Source organism: Scyliorhinus canicula, chromosome 13 (assembly GCF_902713615.1).
Source record: "Scyliorhinus canicula chromosome 13, sScyCan1.1, whole genome shotgun sequence".
In the NCBI taxonomy this organism is placed as follows: Eukaryota; Metazoa; Chordata; class Chondrichthyes; order Carcharhiniformes; family Scyliorhinidae; genus Scyliorhinus; species Scyliorhinus canicula.
The window spans coordinates 80,890,972-80,918,902 of record NC_052158.1 but is presented as its reverse complement, the minus strand read 5'-3'; the positions used below and the strand labels follow the sequence as shown (position 1 = coordinate 80,918,902).

At 48.8% G+C, this 27,931-nt stretch overlaps 1 protein-coding gene across 3 annotated transcripts in view; it reads right to left on the bottom strand.

Moving 5' to 3' along the window:
- LOC119975899 (beta-galactoside alpha-2,6-sialyltransferase 1-like) overlaps positions 1 to 27,931 on the bottom strand; it is a 165,706-nt gene that overhangs the window by 86,844 nt on the left and 50,931 nt on the right. Inside the window, exon 1 of one of the 3 annotated variants that reach the window (XM_038815828.1) lies at positions 25,053 to 25,271. The exons of 1 other annotated variant lie outside the window; for it this stretch is intronic. The gene's annotated coding sequence lies outside the window, so the exon portion shown is untranslated. Of the gene's footprint in view, positions 1 to 123; positions 348 to 25,052; positions 25,272 to 27,931 lie in introns of those variants that run through there. One more of the 3 variants, XM_038815829.1, reaches the window with a different exon arrangement.

Below are 27,931 nucleotides of genomic sequence, written 5' to 3'. Positions count from 1 at the left end.
TAATCCACAAATAGCAATATCACAATTCTTTCTCCATGGCATTAAAAAAAAATAATGTTCTGCAGATTGCAGGAGGAAAATGTTTCCATAACAGCACACTTAGTCTCACACATTGTTCCGTACCTTGTGTACTTGAGAAGAGGAGCTCTGGCTTCATGCATGGTCCCTGTCATTGATGTTGTTTAACTCCCCAGACGGCCTATAAGTCTACAGGAATCTCTTTAATTACATCCCCAGACGCAGTTGCACGCTGGACAGCAAATCAGCAATAACTTGAAGCAGCAGAGAAAATGGCTTGCAGGATGTTCCTCGTATAATAATAGATACCCATGAATCATCAGCTCCAGTTACGATGGTGTGGGAGGGGGGCGGGGGGCTTGCTAGTTGGGGCTGCAGAGAGGAAATGGACAGGGAAATTACAGATTGAGCAAAATCAATTGGAAGCGGTAAATGTCCTTCACAGCACCCATTGTTTGTATCTAGAACGCAGGATAGAATCTTAACCTGGGGACTGCTAGCAAAGCCACTACGAATGGAGCCTAAAAATCTGCATGCAGACAAAGTGTGCCAGTGTTTACACTATGCTGTTCACTTGCAAATGTAGAATCTCAAGGATGGCCGTAAGGATGTTTGCTATACTACACAGGGAGATCTGAAAATAGATTCAAACAGAAAGAAACGTAGACACAGCTCATTTCTATTCAATGGAATAACAAAGGACTGAATCACATTATGGCTTTTTCCCGTTTCAGGGTGTAACACTGCCTCATCTCCCTCAGCTGAACTGAAATGTGAACTGACTTCAGAAAATGGTGACGTTTGTATTTTCTTTTTCAAACTTTCTCCAGGAGAGCTGAAGGTTTAGGTGTTCTAATGCAGGCAAATGATAAAATGATTTAATCGCAAGTGATCACGGGCCGGATTCTCCTACCCCCCACCAGGTGGGAGAATCGTTGGGGGTCAGCGTGAATCCCGCCCCCGCTGTCCTCCAAATTCTCCAGCCCTCCAAAAAACGGCCTGCGTGAATCGCGCCGCCCGCCAATGGCGGGGACCGGTGCAACTCAATGGGCCCTGGGGCTGCCCAAATTTTCTGGCCCGCGATGGGCCGAAGTCCCGCCCATTTTTTGCCAGTCCGGCTGGTGTAAATTGGAGTAGGTCTTTACCGGCGGGACCTGGTGGCGCGGGCTGCCTCCGGGGTTCTTGGGAGGGGGCGGAGGGATCTGGCCCCGGGAGGTGCCCCCACGGTGGCCTGGCCCGTGATCGGGGCCCACCGATCCACCGGCGGGCCTGTGCCGTGGGGGTATTCTATTGTTCCGCACCGGCGGCTGTAGCAGTCCGCCATTTGCCGGTGCAGAAACAAAGCCATCTGCGCATGCGCAGGGATAATGGCAGCACACGCTGGCGCTCCCACGCATGCGCCAACTCGCGCTGGCCGGCGGAGGCCCTTCGGCGCCGGTTGGCGTGTCATCAAGCCCCTTTCCCGCCAGAGTGCAAACCACTCCAGGACGGGCCTAGCCCCTGAAGGTGCAGAGGATTCCGCACCTTTGGGGTGCCCGACGCCGGAGTGGTTCACGCCACTCCGCCCCGCCGGAGTTGCCCACCCCGCTGATTACGGCAGAATCCCGCCCCACATCTTTGATAGACTTGAAGAGGGAAATACGCAGAGCTTTTGGCTGGATGTTGTTATTCGAAGTGTCTGTTTGACACATACAAAAGGAGAATAGTGCATGAGATTGAGAGGAGCTCTGAAGCATTTGTTAGCAATAGCAAAATCTAATTATTTCACGAGCAAACCTTGGTGAACGTATGCTATTACAATTCACCACTCCTGTGTTGTATTATGTTGAGGCCCTTATTGCTCCATCTGTAGCTACACCCCCTCGGGGGTGGTATATAAACCTGTAGGCGGCACTCTGTACAGAGCAGTTGCAGGCAGGCATAGATCTAGTTTATTAAAACCACTGTTCACTTCTACTAATCGTCTCGTGTGAATTGATGGCCGCATCAATTTAATACGCTAAGATATCGCAATGGAAGCTGCCCTCAAACCTGATTGACTGGAACTCGACCCACAGGCAGCTGAAGCCAAGGGAATATTTTTGCACTGGCTCCGCTGCCTTGAGGCCTACCTCGCCGCCTCCTCCTCGCCCGCCGTCACCGAGGCACAGAAGCTGAATCTCCTCCACGCCTGGGTGAACCACAGAATCTCCGTACTAATCGAGGAAGTGACCAGTGCGCAGACGCGGTCGCGATCCTGAAAAGACATTGCGTGAGGCCGGTGAACGAAGTGTTCACGCGGCATCTCCTCACCACTCGTTGTCAACACCCCGGGGAATCGCTGGAGGAATGTCAACGCGACCTGAGGGTACTCGCTCAAAACTGCAATTACAAGGACGTCACGGCCTCGCAGCATATGGAACTCGCCATCCGGGACACCTATGTGGCTGGAGTCCGGTCCAACTATGTCGGAAAGCACCTGCTCGAAAAGCGTGCCCCCGACCTTGAAGAGACGGTAAAACTATCCCCCTCCTTAGAAGTAACTTTCCAGAGCCTAAATGCTTTCCCCTCCGACCATGCGATTCCCCGACCTGAGGATGTCCCAGGCCTGTGCCGTGCGGCTGCCCGCCCAACCCAGGGGGCTGCCCTACTATTTCTGCGGTCAGAACTAGAACCCCAGGCAGCATTGCCCGGCTCGGAACACGACCTGCAGCGATTGCGGCAAGAAAGGACATTTTGCCAAAGTCTGCTTGGCCCGACCCAAAGCTCCTAAATCGCAAGCCCGACTCACAGGCCCGCAGACCCCGCAGCGTGGCTGTGTGTCTGCTGGTACTGTCCCCTTCTGACGCGTCATCTGCATCGTGCTATCCATGGGGGCCACCATCTGTAATCTTACCCGACACGGGTGACTTATGGGGGTCGCCATCTTCAACGCCATCTTCAACGCCACCCGACACGTGCGATCGACGGGGGCCGCCGTCTTGGGACCACCCCGCTACCTCCGACCACACCAGCTACCCGCAGCTCGGCGCTGTCAACCTCGACCAGTCACGGCCCAAGCACCTCAAGAACTCAATGATGACCATCCGAGTAAATGGGCACGAAATGACCTGGCTGTTTGACTCTGGGAGCACGGAGAGCTTCATACATCCAGACACGGTAAGGCACTGTTCTCTCCAAATTTCCCCCACAAACAATCTCCCTCGCTTCCGGATCACTTTCAGTGCAGATCCGGGGGTACTATGTCGCGAACCTCGTGATACAGGGCGCCAAGTACGCCGAGTACGCCAATTTTAAACTCTCTGTCCTTCCCCATCTCTGCACTCCTCTCCTTTTAGGACTGGACTTCCAGTGCAATCTCAGAAGCCTGACCCTGAAGTTCGGCGGGTCCCTATGCCCTTCTCACCGTATGTAGCCTCACGACCCTTAAGGTTGCCCCTCCATCGCTCTTCGTGAACCTCACCGCCGACTGTAAACCCGTCGCCACCAGGAGCAGGCAGTACAGTGCCCAGGACAGGACTTTTATCAAGTCAGAGGTCCAGCGTCTCTTGAAGGAGTGGATCAGAGAGGCCAGTAATAGCCCCTGGAAAGCCCAATTGGTAGTCGTCAGGACCAGGGAAAAGAACCAGATGGTTGTAGACTATAGTCAAACCATAAATCGGTACACGCAACGCGATGCGTACCCCCTTCCCCATATAGCGGACACAGTGAATCAGATTGCACACTACCGGCTTTTCTCCACGGTAGATCTGAAGTCCGCATACCACCAGCTTCCAATCCGCCCGGAAGATCACCACTACATGACCTTTGAGGCAGACGGCCGCCTCTTCCACTTCCTCAGGGTCCCCAACAGTATCACCAACCTCGGTCTTCCAAAGAACGATGGACCGAATGGTGGACCAGTACGGGCTGCGGGCCACATTTCCGTACTTGGATAACGTCACCATCTGTGCCCATGATCAGCAGGACCACGACGCCGACCTTCAGAAGTTCCTCCAAACCGCCCAAACCCTCAACCTCACCTACAACAAGGAGAAATGCGTTTTCCGCACAACCTGACTAGCCATCCTCGGCTATGTCGTGGAAAATGGTGTTCTCGGGCCCGACCCCGACCGCATGCGCCCCCTCCTGCACTCCCCCTTCCCCACTGCCCCAAGGCCCTGAGAAGATGCCTCGGATTCTTTTAATATTATGCCCAGTGGGTCCCCAACTAAGCGGACAGAGCCCGCCCACTTATCAAAGCCACCATCTTCCCCCTGACGACTGAGGTCCGTCTGGCCTTTAGCTGCATCAAGGCAGACATTACCAAGGCTGCGATGCACGCGATGGATGAGTCCATCCCCTTCCAGGTGGAGAGCGACATGTCAGATGTCACCCTGGCCGCTACCCTTAATCAGGCAGGCTCGTGGCCTTTTTTTCCCGTACCCTCAATGCCTCTGAGATTCGACACTCCTCGGTCGAAAAGGAAGCTCAAGCCATTGTGGAAGCTGGGCAGCATTGGAAGCACAACCTCACCGACCAACGGTCAGTAGCCTTAATGTTCAACAACACACAGCGGGGCAAGATCAAGAATGATAAAATATTGAGGTGGAGAATCAAACTCTCCACCTATAATTACGATATTATGTATAGTCCGGGGAAGCTCAATGAGCCCCCAGGTGCCCTGTCCCGCAGCACATTCGCCAGCGCGCAAGATGACCGACTTTGGGCGATCCACAATGATCTCTGTCACCCGAGGGTCACCCGGCTTCTCCACTTCATCAAGGCCCGCAACTTGCCCTACTCCACCTAGGAGGTCAGGGCCATGACCAGGGAGTGCCAAGTCTACGCGGAGTGCAAGCCGCACTTCTATCGGCCAGACAAGGCCCAACTGGTGAAGGCATCTTGCCCCTTTGAGCGCCTCAGCATTGATTTCAAAGGGCCCCTCCCCTCCACTGACCCCAACGTGTATTTTCTTAACATCGTTGACGAGTACTCCCGTTTCCCCTTTGCCATCCCATGCCCCGACATGACCATAGCCACTGTCATTAAGGCCCTGCACAGTATCTTCACCCTGTTCGGTTTCCCCACTTATGTCCACAGTGACCGGGGCTTCTCGTTTATGAGCAACAAGCTGCATCAGTACCTACTCGGTAAGGGCATTGCCTCGAGCAGGACTACAGCTGCAACCCCGGGGAAACGGACAGGTGGAGAGGGAGAACGTAACGGTATGGAAGGCCGTCCTTCTCGTCCTACGGTCTGAATGTCTCCCAGTTTTCCGCTGGCAGGAGGTCCTCCCCGATGCGCTCTACTCCATTAGGTCGCTCCTCTGCACAGCCACGAACGAGACCCCTCATGACCGCCTATTTGTCATCCCCAGGAAATCCACCTCCGGTGTCTCGCTTCCATCCTGGCTGACAACACTGTGGGGCCTGTCCTCCTCCAAAAGCATGTGAGGAGCTACAAGTCCGACCCCATGATCGAGAGGGTCCAGCTCCTTCATGCCAACCCTCAGTATGCCTACGTGGCGCACCACAACGGCCGACAAGATACAATCTCCCTCCGGGATCTGTCACCCGCCGGTTCCCCTGTGACCATCATCTACCCCCTTCCCCCCACCCTACACTGAACACCGCCCCCGCCCCTACATGGCCTACACCTCCCTCCCCCCATCGCCGACCTACAGGGATGAAGCTCCAGGCGACACCCTCCCGGAGTCAACGGGCCCAACACCCGTGCCCACAGCGACGAGTTTAACATCCATGCCCGCAGTGAAGCCGGAGCTGAAGTGTTCACGGAGAACGATCAAGGCGCCGGTCAGACTCGATCTGTGAACCCACTTCACCCCTGCTGGACATCAATTTTTTTAACAGGGGGTGAATGTGGTGAACGTATGCTATTACAATTCACCACTGTACTCTGTTGTATTATGTTAAAGTGCTTGTGGGCTCCGGCTGTGACTCCGACCCCTCAGGAGTGGTATATAAACCTGCAGCCTGTAGGCGGCACTCAGTACAGAGCAGTCGCAGGCAGGCACAGATCTAGCTTATTAAATCCACTGTTCACTTCTACTCATCGTCTCATGTGAATTGATGGTTCATCACACTCATTCGTGTAAATCAAATTTTTTTTTTTAATTAGGAAAACTTAGGGAACAAATGAGTTGCCAAGCTGCATGGAGGCCAGAGATAGGAGATGGGTTAAGGGCGGAAGTGGCAGGGATAGGATGTGTAGGCTATCCAAGGAAGAAAGACAGGCTGTCCGGAGCATGGATGGAGGCAGCAAGAGAATGGGAGGGTGCAGAGACGACCGGTGGAGGGATGGACCTTGCTTGTTGGGTCTGTGGGTCCTGTGATTGGGTAGTGGGGGTAGGGTGGCTGGATAGCCAGTTTGTGATGCAGAACGAGGCCAACAACACGGGTTCAATTCCTGTACTGGCTGAGGTTATTCAGGAAGCCCCCCCCCCCTTCTCAACCTTACCCCATGCCTGAGGTGTGGTGATCCTCTAGTTAAATCACCAACAGTGAGATCTCTCCCTCAAAGGGGAAGGCAACCTATGGTGATCTGGGACTAGGATAACTTTAAAAAAAAAATCTATTGTCACAAGTAGGCTTACATTAACATTGCAATGAAATTACTGCGAAAAGCCCCTAGTGGCCACATTCCGGCGCCTGTTCGGGTACACAGAGGGAAAATTCAGAAATCTCAGCTGTTACGGGAATTGACCCTGTGCTGCTGGCCTTGTTCTGCATCACAAACCAGCTGTCTAGCCCATTGAGTTAAACCAGCCCCCTTTTACTTTTAGTGGATGGTGTCTCTGAGGAGGAATGGTATAAGAGAGATGTCCTACAAAGCAGGGACAATGCTGTCTATGGTGTGGTCCTGGGTGTTTAATTGAGGGCGGCAGACAGAGGTCAGAGTGAGAGGGAGGAATGGGGTATGGCTGGGTGGTAGATCCGAGGTGATAGTTGGGTAACTAAAGGTTTCATGGGTTTTTTGGGGGGTGGGGGCGATCATGCAAATCGACAAAACATATAGCTAGGATAGAGGGAAGGGGCAGGGTCATGCATAATAATAATCTTTATTGTCACAAGAGGCTCACATTTACACTGCAATGAAGTTACTGTGAAAAGCCCCTAGTCGCTGCATGGGGACATTCTTAGGTGTCGGCTCAGAGGGGAGAAAAGGTGGGTGATGGTTGAAGGTACAAAGGTTTGGGGAAGGTTCACGTGTGACAGAGGGCAGAGGAATGGTTATATTGGGTGAGTCAAGGGTGATGGGCAAGCTGGGTGGGGGAGAGCAGAAGGAGATGGAGCAAGTCTCGAATGTCACATGCACTATTTTTGGATTACAAGCTATGCAACGCTGTTGCTCGCCCTTAAAGTGGAAGGAGGGTGTTTTTGGGTGAGTGGAATTAAAGGTTAGTGCAATTGACCAACTAAAGTAATCGTGAGGCAACTGGATGCGAACCCAGCTCAGCTGTGTTCTCTCTATAGTGAAGCCCACATAGCAGCAGGTTTGTTCCCAACTAATGGGTCTCATAATATCGAGATCCCAGCAAATTATGGAGCTGCGGTTCATTCTGTACAATTTGACATCTGCTGTCAGCAGTAGGGATGAAGAGTGAGGTAGGGGAAGGCATTGCGGCGGAGGTGAATGCCCCCAAGAGAAATGAGTGGTGGACAGCAGCAAACTCTTGGCTTCAAACCTCCATCCTCCACAATGAATAGTCATGGCTTACAAGGGATCATGTGATAAGCCTTTTTATGCTGCCATGGCAATGATCTCTCTTTGAGTCTTGAGGTTAATGCAAACAAGCTGAATAGTGTCAGAATGAGGCTCCTCGCAAAGGCTGTCACCGTCACCGTCAAAGATAAATGTCTCCATGCACAGTCGTGCATGAACAAACACTTATCCCTGTCCCTCTAGGACGTCCTTCAACTGGAACAGGTGGCACGTGGATGCTATGTCTAGAGAGATGCCAGGCACAGAGCCTTGCACTGACTTGGTGGCTCTGAGATGGGGATAAACCTGAATGGAATATGCTCCCGAGATTGATTATTGCACTTTTCTCACACATCCACTGAGGCTTGGATGATGCAGGCTCCACGTATACCTGCCTTTCTACTGGTTCTCATCCAGATCACAGATGAGGAGGGATTGGCACAGATTGTCTATCTACAAATGAGCAAAAGGCAATGCTGGAGGCACTTTAAAATGTCCCGGAATGTGATTGCTCTCATCTGCCATCTTCTCCATGAGTACCTGGGCTGCAAGAGGAGGCAATCCCATGCCAGTGGCATTAAAGGTCTCTGCTACCTTAAACTTCTCTGTCAGTGGCTCCTGCCAGGGTTCCACCGGGGACCTATGAAGCATCTCCCAGTCAGCATTACACAGGTGTATCCTGGAAGTATCTGATGCGCTGATCAGGTGAGCATACCAATTTGTCCAATGGATTCCAAAAGCAAGGCTGCAAGTGTTTGGTTTTGCTACAAGTGCAAGGAGCTATTGACTGCACACGTACAGCACTGAAAGGTCTCCGGCAACAGCCAGTTACATTCATCAATAGGAATAGTTTCCACTTTCGATATCTCTGATATGTGATCACACAGACAAGTCCTGCATGTCTGTGCTCTGTTTCTAGGGAGCTCTCACAATGCCTACAATCTGAACCATTCCCAGGTGCCACATGGTTGTGAAGGAGCTTGTCGATTGTGGGGCTGGCTCCTTGGAGACACGGGAAAGACCTAACTGATGACGCCTGTTCGATGTCTGCAGAGTGCTGCTGAGCTGAGGGACAATGCCGCATATGCCTCCACCAGTTTGAGCATATGATAGGTCTAAAGATGAGGTTCAGATGTTTGGATCACTCAGGCAGGGCTCTCCAATAGTCACCCCAGAGTGTCCCAGTTCATCATTATCTGCTATCTCCTTCACAACCTCATGTCATAAAGCAAAGATGTCTGGCTGACAAATTTCTCCTCTGGTATTGAGGATGGTGAGAGATGGTGATGACAAAGGCCAGGATGGCACAAAGCCACAGGCAGAGGCCATTGCAACAGTGTGATGCAGTTGAGAGACCTGTGACAATATGATAGCTAACAGATTCTAGGCAGAGCAAACTGCGGAGATTTTCCTTGACTATTTTGTTTACTATCCTCTGCTGGTTGGAAGGCTCCAGCTTCGTTTTGGTTACAGACATTGTACTTTATCGAAGATACAGTGATTCATTCTAGCTGAAATAAATGGCACAACTTAACACCTGCCTGCTCGTGATCTGATCCTTTGCTAAACTGTTGATATATAGAGCCCTGGCATTAAATGTGCAAATTAGAACCTGCACCACTCTATTTTCCCACAACCTTGGACATCTGCAAGTAGAATTGAGAATTTTCCCATGTCCTTATAAAGTCCATATCCATGGCAATTTGGAAGAATATCAAATGGAACCTCAGCAGAGATGCACTCACGTCGCTTTCACACCTGTTCTCAATGGGTGCCAGATCTTCAGGGAGCTCTTTCAAGCAGAACCAGAAAGATGGGTCCACAGGAGAAGCAGCAAGAGAACACCATTTGGCCCCTCAAAATCACTCCTCAATGCAGACTGATCAGGAAAGATCATGTTCCTGTTCAACAATCACCACTCGCCCACGGACAGTACGGTGACAGAGTGGTTAGCACTGCTGCCTCAGAGCGCTAGGGAATGAGATTCAATTCCAGCCTTCGGTCACTATCTGTGTGAAGTCTCTACGTTCTCCCCATGTCTGTGTGGGTTTCCTCCGGGTGCTTCAGTTTTCTCCCACAGTCCAAAGATGTAAAGGTTAAGTGGTTTGGCCATGATAAATTGCCCCTCAGTGCCAGGGATGTGCGGGCTAGGTTTTGGGGTTACGGGGATAGTGCTGGGTGGATGTGTGAGTGGACATGGGTAGAGCGGGTATGATTCTATGAGTCATAATAAACACATGTCCTTTGACATATTTATCATGCCAAAAGGTTTTGAGGTTACTTTGGAGTCTACTAACAGAGTATGCCTCACTTGCACTTTAGGTTGCTGAGTAGCAACGACTCTAGACTCTCCAATCTCAGAGACTCCTACAAGTTCTAGATGGCCCTACTATTAGTGCAAGACTGTTATTATGGACACCCCAGCCAAGGTAAACATCTTTCCTGCATGGATCCTACAGAGTCCTGTTAGAGCTGCTGATGTTTCGCATGGGTAGCCTCATAGTCCTTGGCATGGTCCAACACACAGACCAATACACCTCATACATTAAAGTCCTGGGGCGGGATTCTCTGTTCTGTCGGCAGAGCGCCCACCCCCGTGGGTTTCTCAGTGGTGAGGGGTGGCCACACTGGGGAATCCCATTGGCAAGTGGCGGGAACGGAGAATCCTGCTGCAGGCGCGCTGCCCAGGAAAACGCGACTGGCGGACCGGAGAATCTCGCCCCAAGTCCTTGAATGTCCGATGTGCTATGGTTGCAAATCCTGTCTGCGAGGTCTATTGTCATCCCTGATAAGGAGATGAGAAGGCCAAACAGATCTCCATGTGAAGTTTGACAAAGGCTTCAGTCAACTGCATATCCTACACTCAATCCCTCTTGCAGTCGAAGCTAACTTGCCTTTTGCCTCCTTACTTGTTGCCTTCACCTGCATGTTAGGTCAAAATGATGATCACCAAAGAAGGTGATTAATGATTGGACGGGCCCACCACATCATTCTCCTAACATTTCGGGACACCTCTGGTGTTCTACTGTTTTAAAAAAAATTTAGAGTACCCAATTCATTTTTTCCAATTAAGGGGCAATTTAGCATAGCCAATCCACCTACCCTGCACATCTTTGGATTGCGGGGGCGAAACCCACGTAAACACAGGGAGAATATGCAAACTACACACGGACAGTGCCCCAGAGCCTGGATCGAACCTGGGACCTCGGCACCGTGAGGCCGCAGTGCTAACCCACTGCGCCATTGCGCTGCCCCTGGTTTTCTACTGTCAACACTCTCTCAGCCCTGAAACTGCATGTACAGTGTTCCTTGCTGCTCACATAGCAGGTTTAACTTCCCTTGACTACTCGTGGCATCCATCCACATCTGACATCAGGGCAACAGCACCGGGAGCTGCAATAACCTTGCTGAACGCATTTTCAGAAATCAGAACTTAGTGGCTCTAAGTAAAGGCTTGCAGAATGTACGCCGAGGCCACACACTGACAACTGATAGCCAATACTCAATCATGAACATGTGGGATTATTGAGTAATCTCAAGATTGATAATATGGATCTATAAGAGTTAATTATCGGACTCTGATGGGGCCCACATTCCACACCCCTAAATGCTTGCTCTCATTGAAGCGACCTGGTGCAACATGGCATGCAGGACACTTCTAAGCAGTGCACGTGAACCTATATTCACAAGTGCCAAAAGTATGTGCAATGATTGTACATGTGTGCCACCTGTTTGCCTTCAAAACGTATTTATCTTACTTCTATGACAATGTCTACTTGCAGACCTGACATCCATGGTTGAGGTGGAGGTAGCCTACTGACTGCTATACCCTGTTGGCTGTGATGACCTTAACAGGCATCCTGTACGGTTCGAAATCGCTTATTGTCACGAGTAGGCTTCAATGAAGTTACTGTGAAAAGCCCCTAGTCGCCACATTCCGGCGCCTGTCCGGGGAGGCTGGTACGGGAATCGAACCGTGGTGCTGGCCTGCTTGGTAAGCCAACGATTTAGCCTTGTGAGCTAAACCAGCCCCTGTAGCATCACCCTCGGCCTGACCTGCTGGATGCTATGGGGTCACTAGCAGAGGAGAGGTGGAGAGTCAGGGCACCATGGGAGTGTGCTTGGATGAAGACCGGGGGGTGCGTAGCTGGTGCTCATCTTTATTCGTGCTCAGTGGAACCTCCCTGACTCCCTGGAGCTCAACAAGAGCCTGGTCTCCAGCAGTCCTCCAAGTGTTGGAGACCTCAGCTGTCACCTCTTCTGCCAGCTGTAGGCCTGTGTCTGCCATGTGCTCACCAGGTTGTGACCCATGGGCCTACTCTAGAATGTGCACCCGCCAAGGTGTCTGTATCTCCATTGGTGGAGGGTTGTGTGAATGCTATGATGGTACATCCTTCCAAGACCTCTCAGATATTCTTCTCAGAGGGAGGGTTGTAGATGGAGCTTTGACTCATCCGTGTTGTGGGCCGCCCCTTTTCTTGATGGTATCTGGAATGGAGAAAATAAATATTTAGTGGGTCCTACACATGTTACTTTATTAAACCAACTTGTTACTATTTGGGCGAAGAATTGAAATAACTCAACTTGGGTGTGGTTTATTAGAATATATGACTGGCTTCCTGGAGCAGTCTTATTTTATCTTCAGCACAGCTACAGTCCTACTCCTCCCTCGGAATCTTGGTGGCCTGTCTCTCAAAAGGGGTGAGGACTCAAATGTCCAGAATGTCACCTGCTGTCTTGGTCCACACCCTCTTATTGTAGTTCTTTCTGTCCTGCAGACAGACAGAAGGATTGACTATCATGCCAGTGTTTGCACGAGCAGTTCAGGGGTGTGCATACCCATGCCAGCTGCTAAGCCTTCCCCAGTAAGTGATTAACAAACAGGATATCCTGCAATCGACAGAACATTGTGAACATGAAGCACTTGCCACGTTTTTAGTGCAGATGTCCCATCTCCTGCTGAGTCCTGCAACCCAAACTTCTGTCTGACACCCCTGTGCACTTGTACACTTAAGACCGCCTATTGCCCATTCTGAGTGTCAGTTTGCCATGAGTAGACGGTGTATTTACCTTGGGGGAACGCGGAAGAATGTTCATCGTCTTCCTGCACTGCTGGGCAATTCCTTGGTGGGCCCCGCAGGTGCTAACCTCCACTGTGACCGTCGTAGAAGTCTCTGGGGTCAGACGGAAGCAGCACCTGCTGCCAACCTGGTGAAACTTTACCTCGCACCTTTCCTGGATGCCCTGGAGGAGAGTCTCCAGGGAGGCTCTGCTGAACTTTGGGGCCACACTGTTAGGAATTGGGGGAAATTAAGATTAAAAAACAAAGTAAAACAGGGAGTTGATTAGAGGCAGACGTCTGGAGAAACGATGAGATGCAAATTTGCCTACCAGTGGTGGTGACTTCAATGTGGAGAAATAGGGAAATTGACGTGTACCTGCCAAAAGCCAACTCCAGAGGGTGAAAAACATCAAAGGGAAAGAAATGGTGTAACTAAGGGAAACAGAGAGACAATGAACATCAGGAGTGCAGCAGTTGCAGATGTAAGCTCTCGACAGAAAGCAGCCATTTTCTACTTTCATTGAGAATGAAGACCATTTCCCAGACCTGATCATCTTAACCTAGTTGTGGTAATTACTTGCTGGATTTAGCTCATTGGGTTACTTAATATTGGATGTTGTTTGGGAAAAGGGGTGTCTCAGAGTGGAGATAAATTAGGTTTGGGGACCAAGGGATAGTTTCATGTAAAATTATGTGTATAGTCATCAGTCTACTTAAGTGTTATAGTGTATTATACTCTTCCTGTTGTGTGAGTTTTATCTTTCTTTTAAGTTAGTCAGTTTGTTTATAATGGTTCACACAACGACTGGACTATTCCTCATTGGGTTCTACATCATTCCTCACATTATACCAAAAAGATACCCTACACCACTCTAAACCATTGTTCCAAGTTACCTTCCTTGGTTTTGGAATACCCTTGCATTTAACATCAGCATGGTTCGTAACAATACATGGTCTGCTCTGGAACATTTCGGACTGATAGTCTGGTATTAAGAGAATGTCTGGGTGCCGATCAGATATGGTGCTTGGATCTTCGACCCCATGAAGTCTTGGCGGAAATGGCGACCTGTCCCCACGAGATTCGCCGAGCTCCTCATGGATGCAAAAGTAATGAGCTGAACATTGTAAGTGTATGATCAGGCATCCAAACCCCCCAGTGGAAATCACTCCCACCTCTGCTCCCGCCACGCAACCTGGACTCCAGAATGGAGGATTCCAGCCCAGAAACGGGGATATTCGCTTTTGATTGCACAGTTTTTAGTCCCATTCACAACTCCTCAGATAATGCCACATGCAGCAGGACCTGGACAATACTCACGCTTGGGCTGATTAGTGGTAAGTGATATTTACACCACACAAGTACCCGGTAATGATATTTCCAACAAGGGAGAATCTAACCATCATCCTTCGGCTTTCAATGGCATTATCATCACTGAATCTCCCACTATCAGCATTCTGCGGATTGACCAGAACTTTAATTGAATCAGCTATATAAATACTGTGGCTACAACAGTTGGTCAAGACTGGAAATTCCGTGGTGAGCAACTCACCTCCTGACTCCCCAAAGCCGGTCGATCATCTACAAGGCTCAAGTCAGGATTGTGTCGAAAAACTCTGCACTTGTCTGATGAGTGCAGCTCCAACAACACTCAAGAAGCTCGAAACCATCATAACAAAGCATCCACTTGATTAACACACTTTCCAACACCTTACACATTCACTCTCTCCACCATAGGTGCACATAGGCACCTTCCACCTAATGCAATTCAGCAACACGCCAAAGTTTCTTTGAAAGCACTTTCCAAATTCACAGCGTCTACCTCTTGGACAGAAAAGGCAGCAGGCTCATGGGAACACTACCACATGCACATTCCCCTCAGAACCACACACAATACTGACTTCAACCTACATCATAGTTATTTCACCGTGACTGGATTAAAATCCTGAAACTCCCTCCCTCACAAACCTTTTGGTACATCAAACATAAAGGTGGCTCACCTTCACTTTATCAGCAGAATATAGGGATGAACGGGGACTTCCGGTGACGGCGGGCAGGAGGCAGCCGCACACTGGAGCGCTCCTGCTCGGGGATAGAAATTTTGGAGTTTTAACGCCCAGTCCCAGGGGCAACGGAGGCTGAAAAAGCTACAAGAAGACGCAGGGCGGAGAAATGTCCAAGCTTGAGAAAAAAACGGCCGTGAAAAAGGGGGTTAATGCAAGTCCGCCGGTGAGTGGAAAAGTCAGCGCAGGAACTGTAAGGAAAGCGGAGGCTGGAGTACCAGGGGAGGCCATATCGCTCACAGCAGAAGAAATGACCAAAGTGATGGTTGTGGAACTTGAAAAACAGTTCACAAAGCACATGGAAGCGATGATGAAGAAATGAGGCGGAGAGAAGGAGAAAGTGCTAGTGGAGGAGGCGATTGCCCCGGTGAGGGCGGCGGTATCAAGCGCAGCGGCGGAGGTGCGGGAGCAAGGTGAGACACTGAAGGAAGTGGAAGAGGTATTACTGCAGCACAGTGATCAACTCACCTTGATGGGGAAGGAGTTGCGGAAGGTTACAGAGACCAACAAGAGTCTGCGAGCCAAAATTCAAGACCTGGAAAACAGATCCAGGCTGCAGAATCTGAGGGTCGTGGGTCTGCCGAAGGGGTGGAGGCCCGAGGCTGACGGAGTATTTTGCCATGATGTTGGCAGAGCTGTTGAGGGAGGGGAACGCTCCCTTGCGATACAAACTGGATCGGGCTCATCGGTCGTGGAGGCCTATACCAAAGGCGAGTGAGCCGCCAAGAGTAGTAACTGTGTGTTTCCGTAGGTACAGCATGAAGGAGAAGGTCCTGCGCTGGGCAAAGCAGAAGCGGGTCGTGCAGTGGGCTGGAGCTGGTATATGCGTATACCAGGACTTTATGGTGGAGCTGGCGAGGAGGCGGGCTGCCTTCAGCCGGTGAAGAAGGCACAGTACATTAGCAAGGTGCAGTGTGGCATCGTATATCCAACTAAGTTGAGGGTGACCTAAAAATCCAAGGACTTTTATTTTGGGACGGCGGAAGCGGCGGAGGAGTTTGCGAAGGCAGAAGGACTGTGGCAGAATTGAGAAATGGGACTGAGAGCGGGTCATGTACCGATGTAGCCTCATGTAACTTTATTTTTTTACTCCGTGTTGGTGTATGTACTAAATGAGTCGATGCTGTATATTTGGACAAGGTGAGAGTTGAGACTTTCATTTGCAATGATGGTTCTTTGGGGCTTGGCTGTGTATGCTGGAGCTGTGTGCTGAAGGGAATTTCTTGGTTTTCCTGGGACCGGGCAAGGGGGAAGGGGACCCGGGCGGGGCCTCCACACTGGCCGGCCAGTGAATGGGAGTGAGGTGGGGGGAGGGACTGCGGTCATCATAGCCTGATAGAACAGGTTTTGGTGAGTCGAGCCATGGTGAAAAGTTGGGGGAAGGAACCAAGGTTGGGGGGAGGAGTTTACAAGAGGTAGTGGAGGGGAGGAGTCTGGGGGGTCGTCCAAAATTCATGGGTGTCATTCACGGTACTCTTTCGGGGATTGGATGGCATTGAATATTAGAGGGGGGGGGGTTGGACTATATGTGTCAACAGTGACCAGGGCCGATTCCTGATTCATTTTTCTTTTTTCCTCCTTGGGAGGTTTTGTTTTATTTGATGCTTATATCGTCAGATGGGCCGTTATTTGGGGGGGGTGGGGGGGGGGGGGGGGGGGGGTGGGAGGATGGGATCGTTGTTGTTGGTAGGGTGATTGACATTGTTTTCATTACCATTTACTGTTTGTTGGTGGGGGGGTAAATTCTGAAGAAGAAGTGAAAATGGGGAATAAAAATATTTTTTCAAAAAAAGAATTTCGGGATGAACATTTACTGCTAACCTTGACGGTGATGCCTACAGGCCATGGAAAACAATCAACTTTGTGGTGTAATCAAATTTAAGTTTATTCTTGGATTGTGGTATGGGGCAAAATTCTCCCCTGACGGCGGGGCAGGGGGTCCCGGCGTAGCGGAGTGGCGCCAACCATTCCGGCGACGGGCCTCCCCAAAGGTGCGGAATTCTCCGCACCTTTAGGGGCTAGGCCCGCGCCAGAGTGGCTCCCGCTCCGCTGACTGGCGCAAACGGCCTTTGGCGCCATGCCGCCCGGCCTCAGGGTTGGCCGAAAGGCGTTCGCCGGTCGGCGTGAGTCCGCGCATTCGCCGGAGCGTCAGCGGTCGCTGACGTCACCACCGGTGCATGCCCGGTGGAGGGGGTCTCTTCCGCCTCCGCCATGGTGGAGGCCGTGGTGGCGGCGGAAGAAAAAGTGTGCCCCCACAGCACAGGCTTGCCCGCCGATCGGTGGGCCCCGATCGCGGGCAAGGCCACCGTTGGGGCACCCCCTGGGGTCCGATCACCCGGCGCCCCCCCCAGGACCCGGGGGCCCGCTCGCGGCACCTGCTCCCGCCGGCACAGAGGTGGTTTAAACCAAGTCGGCGGGAGAGGCCTGACAGTGGCGGGACTTCGGCCCATCGCGGGCCGGAGAATCGCCCAGTTGGCGGAAAATTACGGCCATGGCGGGGGCGGGATTTACACTGGCCCCAGGCGATTCCCCGACCCTGCGGGGGGTCGGAGAATTCCGCCCATGTTCTTAATGAGGAACAACAACCTGTGAAAAAGTGCAACCAAGTTGTTTCTTGTGCAAGAGATGTGGTCAAGCAACTTCCAATTCTGGAACTGAATATCTCAAACAGTTTCAAACAATGACACACATAATGCATTTAAGCTGTAAGTGTGAAGTAAACACAGGAAATACTGGAAATATCTAATGGTCAGTCTGTATCAGAATGAGAATGCTAGACTACTGTTTTGAACAGAGGTTAAAATGGAAGCTAAGAATGGCTGTTTCAACATCGGCATTTTAAGGCTTTTAATGTGATTGTTGCTGCAGTACTAACTGGTGCTTGATTTGATATGGTTTTTACTGTGATCCCATCCTCAAAAAACTCTTTCATCCTCCAAGAGGATTTATATCATCAATATGAACTCTATTTGCACGCAAGGTCCAAATTTAAGAGTGAGTGTCTATCCAATAAATCCTAATCTCACAAACATTTCTAGGTGCTTAGCAAGACAGTACTAGTTTATTGTTTGAGGCAGTTCTTTTAAGTGAAGTTGCATTTATTGTTGGTGCTTATGTTGCAGATCACTGAACATATTAAAAGTTAATTTAGTTGCATGAGTTCCCAGGACTGGAAAGAATTTGCTCTGAGGAAAGATTGGATAGGCTGAGGTTGTTTTTTTTGGAACGCTGAGAAGAAATTTAACTGAGGCATTATAAAATTATGAGTGGCCTACACAGAGTGGATAAGAATGGTCTGTTTTCCTGAGCAGGGAGATCAATAACCAGTGGGGCACGAATTAGATGGTAACAGGATAAGAGAAAAGTTGAGGTGAATTTCTTTCACTCAGAATGGTGGGGTTCTGAAATTCACTATCTGAATGAGCAGTGCAAGGAGAAACACTCAATCACATTTAAAAAGGTATTTGATTGTGTATTTGGTGTAACGTCTACTGCAGCTCTGGATTAAGAGTTGGAAAGTGAGGTTAAGGTGGATAGACCATTGTCGACTGAGACAGGGACAATGGGCTGAATGGCCTCCTCCATGCAGGGCAGCCCGGTAGCATTGTGGATAGCGCAATTGCTTCACAGCTCCAGGGTCCCAGGTTTGATTCCGGATTGGGCCACTGTTTGTGCGGAGTCTACACGTTCTCCCCGTGTGTGCGTGGGTTTCCTCCAGGTGCTCCGGTTTCCTCCCACAGTTCAAAGATGTGCAGGTTAGGTGGATTGGCCATGATAAATTGCCTTTAGTGTCCAAAATTGCCCTTAGTGTTGGGAGGGGTTACTGGGTTATGGGGATAGGGTGGAGGCGTTGACCTCGGGTAGGGTGCTCTTTCCAAGAGCCGGTGCAGACTTGATGGGCCGAGTGGCCTCCTTCTGCAATGTAAATGCTATGAAATCCATGAAATGCCACACATTTCAATGATTCCATGGTGAAACTACTGACCAATACAGATGTGTCTATCAACGTTGTGTATCAAGTGCTCAAAAGCAAAATCCAACACTTAAATTCTATTGTTGTCGAGAATTGTAGAATGGTGAGAAAACCGAAGGAGACAATTTAGGCACATACTTGTTGTTTCTGTCTCTCTTCAGAAAAAACATTCTTAGCAGCCAGGTGCTGAGGCAAAACAAAAGCGTGCACATTCCAGTACTGATAGCAATCTTCTGGAGCCTTGTGTATGTATCCATTTATCCGTACGAATGTCTAGCAAGGGAAATGAAATGACCCTCAACATGAGGTGAACTAAAAAGTGATCTTGACGTAAGTGATGGCAATGGGAGAGAGGTGACCATCTTGACATTGTGAGTACTTGACCTGTATCCATTAGAAGGGAAGGTTCAAAGAAGCGATTGACAGAAACCTATCAACCCCTAGAGGTAAAGGGCAGGATTTCCAGCCGTTCTGACCAACAGGATTTTCCGGTCCCACCGACAGAGAGTCTCCGCCACACAGGAATCTCTGTTGATAGCGACAGGACTGGAAGATCCCACCATCAGCCAATGGCAGGCCACCTTGGGGTGGGGCAAGGGGTGTTCGGAAAAATCCCGCCCAAAGTATATTACCAAGTGGTTGGCGACAGGGGGCAGTCTTCGTCAGGCAGCTGACTTCTTCAGCTTGGCCATAAACCAGGGAGGATGGAGGAAGAACGACAAAGAGTTCCCTAATGTTACAGCTAGAGAGCTGAATGCTGCCATCACAGGTTACTGAGATCAACACGTGCTATGCCAAATGTTGGTTCAGCCTCTGGGATCAGTGAACTATTCTTAAATTTAAATTGTATACTTTTCCTGTCAAGATCTGTATACTTGTCCCATCTATGGAGCTAATGCATCATATTTAAATTGGTGCTTCTTAATAGACTTAATAAACTACCTTCAAGTTATTTATCAGTACTAGACTGCCTATTTTTTTTTAAATTTAGAGTAGCCAATTCATTTTTTAGAATGTGCTAGACTGCCTATCTTAGCTATCTATGGCTCCTGAACCCAAATTCTTCCAGATTAGTGTCAGAGGCAGGATCCACAGTAGTTGAGCTGCCACTAGCTTGGAATTTGAGAAGCTCCAGTCTTAGACTGTAGTTAAATGCACATTCAGTGGCTATTTAGCAAAAGCCCGGAGTCAGAATTGCACTGGCATATGCTAAGAAGTAACTGATAGATTGCCTAACTGAGAAAACAGTTGCAACTCGAGTGATAAATATCCTCTTATCTGTAGAAGATTGCGGCGGAGATTGCGAGTATTTCTTTAATGAATTTTTGATGAGGCTCCGAAAGGAAAGATTGGGTAGAATTTTCCATCCTGTCCCACCAAAGTCAATGGACGTTTAAATAGTTCACCACACTTTCTGGCCCTGCCCTGCTGCAACTGGGCCACAAAATTCCACCCATTAAGTTGAGAAAAGGCCAGAATAAGTTGGCCTATGGTGCACTTGTGTTTGTCTTCCAGCTTAATAAAAAGTACAAGGCATTAAAGGAATAGGTCAATAGGTTGCAAAAGGAAAGTGACAGCTAGCAGTGAAGTTGTTTTTTTACACAATCAGCTGCACTGGGAACAAGAATCGTATGATAGAGCACTTTATGCAATAAAAAACTGGATCAAAATTTGGGACCCGTGAGAGCTGAAAGTGACTCGGGAGAAATCATTTGAGTCAAAGGAGGCCAAGACCAGGCCAGCTGAGTTAAAAAGGATTATAATAGAATCCAACAGTTAAAGGAGCCAAAACCAGACCATTAGAATTAAACTGGGTCAAGGAAGGCCCCACGGGATTTTTAAAAAGATTATCATAGAATTTACAGCGCAGAAGGAGGCCATTCAGCCCATCGAGTCTGCACCGGCTCTTGGAAAGAGCACCCTACCCAAGGTCAACACTTCCACCCTATCCCAGTAACCCCACCCAACACTAAGGGCAATTTTGGACTATGGGCAATTTATCATGGCCAATCCACCTAACCTGCACATCTTTGGACTGTGGGAGGAAACCGGAGCACCCAGAGGAAACCCATGCACACACGGGGAGGATGTGCAGACTCCGCACAGACAGTGACCCAAGCCGGAATCGAACCTGGGACCCTGGAGCTGTGAAGCAATTGTGCTATCCACAATGCTACCATGTTGCCCTTGATGAAGCGTCTGATCCAGATATTGGGTTGACAGACTTTTTCTTTTCTGAGTTAAATAGGGACTGGGGAGTCCCAAAACAGACAAAGGGTGGGACTCTCCAGTCACGTCCATGGTGGGACCCGTTGCAAGCGAGAATGGAAAAACTGGCATTCCAGCCAAAAACTCCATTCCCTTTCAGCAGCACTGGAAAACCCCAACCGAGAAAGAGGGCGGAATATTTCGGCCAAACAGATAGTGAGGGAGATTCCTCACCTAGTTGAAGAGCCACAGGGCAGGGCAGCAGAAGCTAGCCAGCCACCTATGAACAGTGGTATCCTGAAGGACATAGGACAGACTGGGGACCAACCCATTTCGACTCTCGCCAAATTGGGGAAACCATTACCCCTTAAGCAAAACCACACTTGTTAAAGCCTAAAAGGAATTGAAGTGCTGCAGGCGCCTATCTTACTTTCAACACCAAGTAACTGTTAAAACAGGGTGTTTGTGTGAACTGAAATGTACTTGTATAGTTGTAACAAGGCTCTTCTGCATATTGTTTTGCATGATATGAAGATAAGCCTGATGTCTTGAAGTTTGGCAGAAATCAAATTTGGACTTTTCAAAACATTCTTACCGGAGTTGAAGAAAACCTACTAAAATTCTAATTAAAGATGTGTTTTATAGACTATTTCTTTAAAATTTGGTCAGGTGGCGAATATCACAACTTGAAAATTGCTGTAAAGGAGAAATAGGAAAGATTCTGTTCCTTTTCGACAGTTAGTGTGCAGTTTTACTGTTTCCTTTTTAAGAAGGCGGTGCCTCTTTAACTCTGTTTAGTCTCCAATCGTAATTGTACCAAACAATCTTGGGGGAGAAGACCATAAGAATTAGGCCATTCGGCCCATCGAGTCGGCTCTGCCATCTTACAAAATATTAAAAGGTTTTCAAACAATTGGAAATTAATCTAAAATTTGAAGAAAATATAATTTAAAAATATTTACAGTGGAGTTTGTTTCTTTTTGATCAGGGAAGATTTTAAAAAACAATTACATGCCAAAACTTCCATCAAGTAGCAGTCGGCATCAGATTGCCGCCCTGCACCGATTTATCCACACTTACATTCCAAAGTACCTGTCTCACCTGACCTTCCTGACCCAGGTTGGGTGAGAGTCAGGCATCCCAGAATGTTCATGGCTCCAGCAACAAAGTGCAAAATAAGCAGATCTAAGCAGAGTACATCTCTTTATTACAACGCTAGCTGCTATAAAGCAGGCGAGTTTAAATGTCCCATTGAAAATAACAGACCAGGAAGAAGGTAAGTGAATGGGATGTGGGAGGTGGAGGTACAGACATCGGGGGTGGGGGGGGGCAAGGAGTCAGATATGGGGATGGGGGAGTCTGACATCAGCGGGCATGGGGGAGAGTCGGACATTGGGGAGGAGGGAAAGTTGGACATTGGTGGGGGGGTATAGATCAGCTGGGGGGGAAGCTGGATATCAAGGGGAAATTGGACATCTGGGATGGGTCGGGCTGGTTGGGGGTCAGGTCTGGTCGGGTTAGGGTGGGTGGGAATCCCATACGGGTAGTGAATTCTTTGTGCGGGTGGGGGGGGGGGGCTTAGTTGGCAGGATGGTCTCCTGGGGGCCTGGGGTGTGGGTGCACCCCATGCAGGCTTGGTCTGGGTCTTTATAATAGTTACACTGTAGTTAGGAATGCTTTTAGTTCTTCCAATTCTTTCAGATTAACTGTTAGCATGACACTGGCAAAACTATCTGAAGTTGGTGATTTAAATCGCTTTGTCGGATGGTTTCCAATGCATTGCCCAGGGGACGCTAGTGCTTCTGGAAAGTCCAACAGGGATTCCACAGCACATCTATGGGGTGTAGTGTGTACCATCTGCAAGATGCAGCATTCATACATAACATTAATGTGCTTCACATCGCACTCACATACACTACCTGGTGCAAGCCTCTCACAGCTTGAATACACACTGCTATTCAAAGATAACAACTGCATCACCCAAACATTTCACGCAAAGCTCACTGACAAATTTCCCTCTCACTTGCAGGATGAGATAGGCGGCACATGGCCAGACGCAGTAGCACCTAATCAAAGTGGAGACGTGTGCCTGAATGTCCTGACGCCATGGAGGAGATAGTGCTGGCCATCACTGCTTAGTCTGTGGCCAATGGCAGAGCGGGAGTCATTGAGAACGATGACATCTTCATACTAATTCTGCTTTTCTCATTCTACTTCCCCGTCATCTCACAATACCTTCTTTTTAGCATGCACCTCATTCTTTATCCCCCTCCCGTGCACCAGTACATTAGCCTTTTGCATTTAACATTCAGATACTCAAGAGGGGAAACCTGGCCAGGTAGTGGAGGAATACCAAGGTGAGGGTGATGATAAAGACCCACAAATCACTTGATTTCACACATGCAGCCACCAGCTCAGATACAAATCCCACGTCGACAAATCGACACGTCGACGCTATCACCAAGAAAGCACAACAGCGCCTATACTTCCTCAGGAAGCTAAGGAAATTCGGCATGTCCACATTAACCCTTACCAACTTTTACAGATGCACTATAGAAAGCATCCTATCGGGCTGTATCACAGCCTGGTATGGCAACTGCTCGGCCCAGGACCGCAAGGAACTTCAGAGAGTCGTGAATACCGCCCAGTCCATCACACGAACCTGCTTCCCATCCATGGACTCCATCTACACCTCCCGCTGCCGGGGGAAAGCGGGCAGCATAATCAAGGATCCCTCCCACCCGGCTTACTCACTTTTCCAACTTCTTCCACCGGGCAGGAGATTCAGAAGTCTGAGAACACGTGCGAACAGACTCCAAAACAGCTTCTTCCCCACTGTCACCAGACTCCTAAATGACCCTCTTATTGACTGACCTCATTAACACTACACCCTGCATGTTTCATCCGATGCCAATGCTTATGTAATTACATTGTATATCTTGTGTTGCCCTATTATGTATTTTCATGTATTTTCTTGAATTTTGTTTAATTCTCTTTTCTTCCATGTACTGAATGATCTGTTGAGCTGCTTGCAGAAAAATACTTTTCACTGTACCTCGGTACACGTGACAATAAACAAATCCAATCCAATCCAATCCTGAAAGACAGTTTAGATCTATGACCTAACCTACACATCTTTGAACATTAAGGGGCAATTTAGTATGGCCAACCCACCTAACCTGCACATCTTTGGACTTTAGATAAGGAGGATTCCCTATGTTCCCTGAATAATTAACTTCTTCTGAGCATTCCCCTTACTGCACTTCTCTGCAGCTACTAATATTTGGGAATAAAGTAGAAAATAGGGTTGAATGAGTGATTGTGTTTTAGTTAGTTGTGAGGTATTATTGTCCCACTGAGATACTGGATGCAGCCTGTGTTTCCCATGTGATAGATGTACACAGTTACACAGAGTTTGCTCAAGGGTTCGCGGTGGGGGTTACTGGTGCTGTGCAGTGATAAGGGAAGATACGCCTGTTGCTCCTATCTACCTAAGGTCAGATCAAAAGGACTATAATGGAGTGCAAACTCCAGCCGGGAGAGGGGGTGGGGGCAAACAGTCGAGGGCAATTTGCTTTTACCAACGTCATTTTCACCTTCCTTTTTCTTTCAAATGTATAAAAAATGGCATTGTGTTGGTTCCCCACGGTAACGTTTTTTTTTTCTTGAAGGGGGTCAGAATAAATGATAAAAAATGGCAATTCAGCGGACGATCAGTCAGCGGCAGCAATTAAAACAAGAAGAAAGCGAAAACCCGCCCCCCGGGGAGGGAGATCAAACGAGGAGAAACTGGGTGGAGGGAAAAGCTGCAGTTTAAAGCCAAGTTTATACCTACAGCGTCGAGAGACCGGCTGTAAACTATACCAAATACACTGGTGAAATTTGAGCCAGTGGTTTTAATTCTGAAATGGCCGAAGTGGCTTTCTTTTAAAACAGCACAGTAGGAAACCGGTATCAGCACCGCTCTCAGTCTGAAGGAACAAGCGGTGGTAGTAGCATCTTGGCAACCGGGCAGCGATCCCCCATTGAAACTGGCCAAGTACTTACTTTAGAAACTGCTCCTCCATGTATTTCTGAAGATTGCTTCTGAATAGTATCCTCACTATCATTCTGCAAGCGGCAATGCAGTTGCAGAATGAGTGCGCTGAACTCAAGAAACGATTGGCAGACTGTAAACCAGACCACAGCTGGTCTGGGGGAACATTTAACGTCAGAATAGAGCAACAAAGAGATGTGGTGGTGGGGAAAAAAAACTATGCGTTTCTCGCAGAGCCGTCCTCTAAAAGGTTTGAAGTGGGTGGGAGGAGAAAAAATAAAGTTGCTGCGGGAGAGCCAATTGAATTTAGATCCGGACGAGGAGCATTTTTGGTGTTACTGTCAAAAGGTGGAAGTGCCAGGAATAAATTTTATGGCAGCATTTTTCAAACTTTTTTGGCCGACCTTCGTGACCCACATTGGCTGACCTTCGGGACATATCATTTTTGCTTGCCTTTAATGGGACAGGTGGGCCTGCTTGGTCCTCGCGATCTCACTTGCTTTGTCATTTAATGTTACATTTCTGCTGAGAACTTCAGCTGACAATTTAAGTTCGCTCTGCATCCTTTAAAAAAAAATCAAGAGGCTTGTCCTCCAAATGGCCATGTTTGGTCTTCAAATGTCTTTGAAGTTTTGAGAGTTTTAAACTCGCATTTGCCAGTACGTCCTTGCATATAACACACACATTCTGATTTGGTTGGCCAAATGAACAATGCCACAGCACTCAAAATCACCTTTACATTGCTTTGTTCTCGATTTCAGTTGCTTCTTAATTGTTTGTTCACTAGAGGCCCTGGAGCTCTGGATACAGCTCACACCAGCACTGCTTTGTCCTGCCGTGGACTCTCCTGCTAAGCTCTCTCCAGCATGATTCATTGTGAGATCCTGGCCTGTTTGTGTCTCTGGCCCTCTCTCTTCCTTTATTACAAAATGATCCATCTTTAGTTGTTCACAGGTCCTGTTGTTTGCTTGCTGGCATCTACAAAATGGAGGATGCTCTCCTCTTTGATAGAACACTTGATGTCAGTGTAAGGGGCGCGTGACCTGCTCTCTGACGCCAATCCTGACAGGAAGCTCCATCAATTTATTTTAAAAATCTAATCTTAGCACAACGCACTGATATCAGGAGAGGCAGTCTGTCCTGTTGAGCTTTGGGTCTGCGAACTGATGGACCCACCTGAGGGGGCACCCATGTGTGGGACCGCCGCCATGCTTGAAAACCGGTCGCAGCTGTTGGGCACTTCCCATGATTGGGAAAGCCACAACAGATCGCTCCGCAAGCCCCATAACTCTCGCCCGCAACTCACCCGCGCGTCACGACCCTGAGTTTGAAAATGACTGTTTTATAATGTGATGGGATAAGAAAAATACATTAGCTCAAAAATGTTGTGGTAACCAGTGGGGCTTTGGATTGGATATCTTTCTTCAATTGAAGGCTGGTACACCAGCTCTTGCTATTGCTTTTCTAATTAATTTCACATTTTGTGCACCAGGGAGACTGGTTTGTTTTATTTTCTTCCTTCCAGTCCAGGCGACACTGAATACTGGGTTATAGTTCAATGGGCACAGGTTGCCTCCCTGTACCTAAAGTCAAGTGGCCATTATTTGCGCATGAGTCTTAACAGCGTGTTGTCCGACTAGTGAACCTTGGGGGTATTATAGCTGAAATTAAGTGTCTGCCCACATACACTCACACACACACACATAGGTTGAGGCTAATTTAATTTCATTCACAATAACCAAATTTACAACATGCTTAGTTGTGGGAGATACATCATATTGGTGTCTTTGGAAAACAATTCCGTAAATTTAGAATCTAAATGACCTGTTACGGATTCAGGTCTGTCACATCAATAGCTTTTCTGGTTCATGGATGCTCATTGCTTCATCAAGTTTGGCATTTATAGATGTTGATTCAAAGTGACCTTTATCTATTTGCACAGTACTACAATGTGATAGTGCAATCACAGTCTTGTTTTGTGATCTGGACCAGATATTTGGGGCTGGTTTAGCACAGGGCTAAATAGCTGGCTTTTAAAGCAGACTAAAGCAGGCCAGCAGCGCCAGTTCAATTCCCGTATCAGCCTTCCCGAATAGGCACCGGAATATGGCGACTAGGGGCTTTTCACAGTAACGTCATTTGAAGCCTACTTGTGACAATAAGTGATTTTCATTCATTTGTGTCTTTAGATATACTGCTTCAGTGTCACCAGGGGACGGAGCAAAGACTTGCTGAAGTGAGACCAGGTGTTGTAGCGTCACAGAGTTTTTACAGCATGGAAAGAGGCCCTTCGGCCCATCATGTCCGTGCCGACCATCCAGCGCCTATTTACACTAATCTCATTGTCCAGCACTAGGCCTGTCGCCTTGTGTGCTGTGGAATTTCAAGTGCTCATCTAAATGCTTCTTAAATGTTGTGAGGGGTCCTGCCTCGACCACCTTTTCAGGCAGTGAGGTCCAGATTCCCACCACCCTCTGTGTGAAAAGGTTTCTCTTCACATATCTTAAACCTCCCTCCTGCCATTGGCTTAAATCTATGCCCCCGATGATTGACCCTTCTGCTGAGGGGAAAAGCTCTTTCCTATCCATCTTATCTATGCCCCTTATAATTTTTTACACCTTAATCAGGTCCCCCCCCCCCTCAGCCTTCTCAGCTCCAAGGAAAACCAGCCAGCCTATCCAGTCTCTCTTGATAGCAGACATGCTCCAGCCCAGGCAACATCATGGTGAGCCTCCTCTGTCCCCTTTCTAGTACATTCACTTCCTTGCTGCAGTCTGGTAACCAGAACAGCACACTACTACAGCTTTGACCTAACCAGTAAGTTGATAAGTTGTTTTATGACATAATAGGTATGTCACAGGATGGCTTTTATGATTGGCATTGTGCCCGT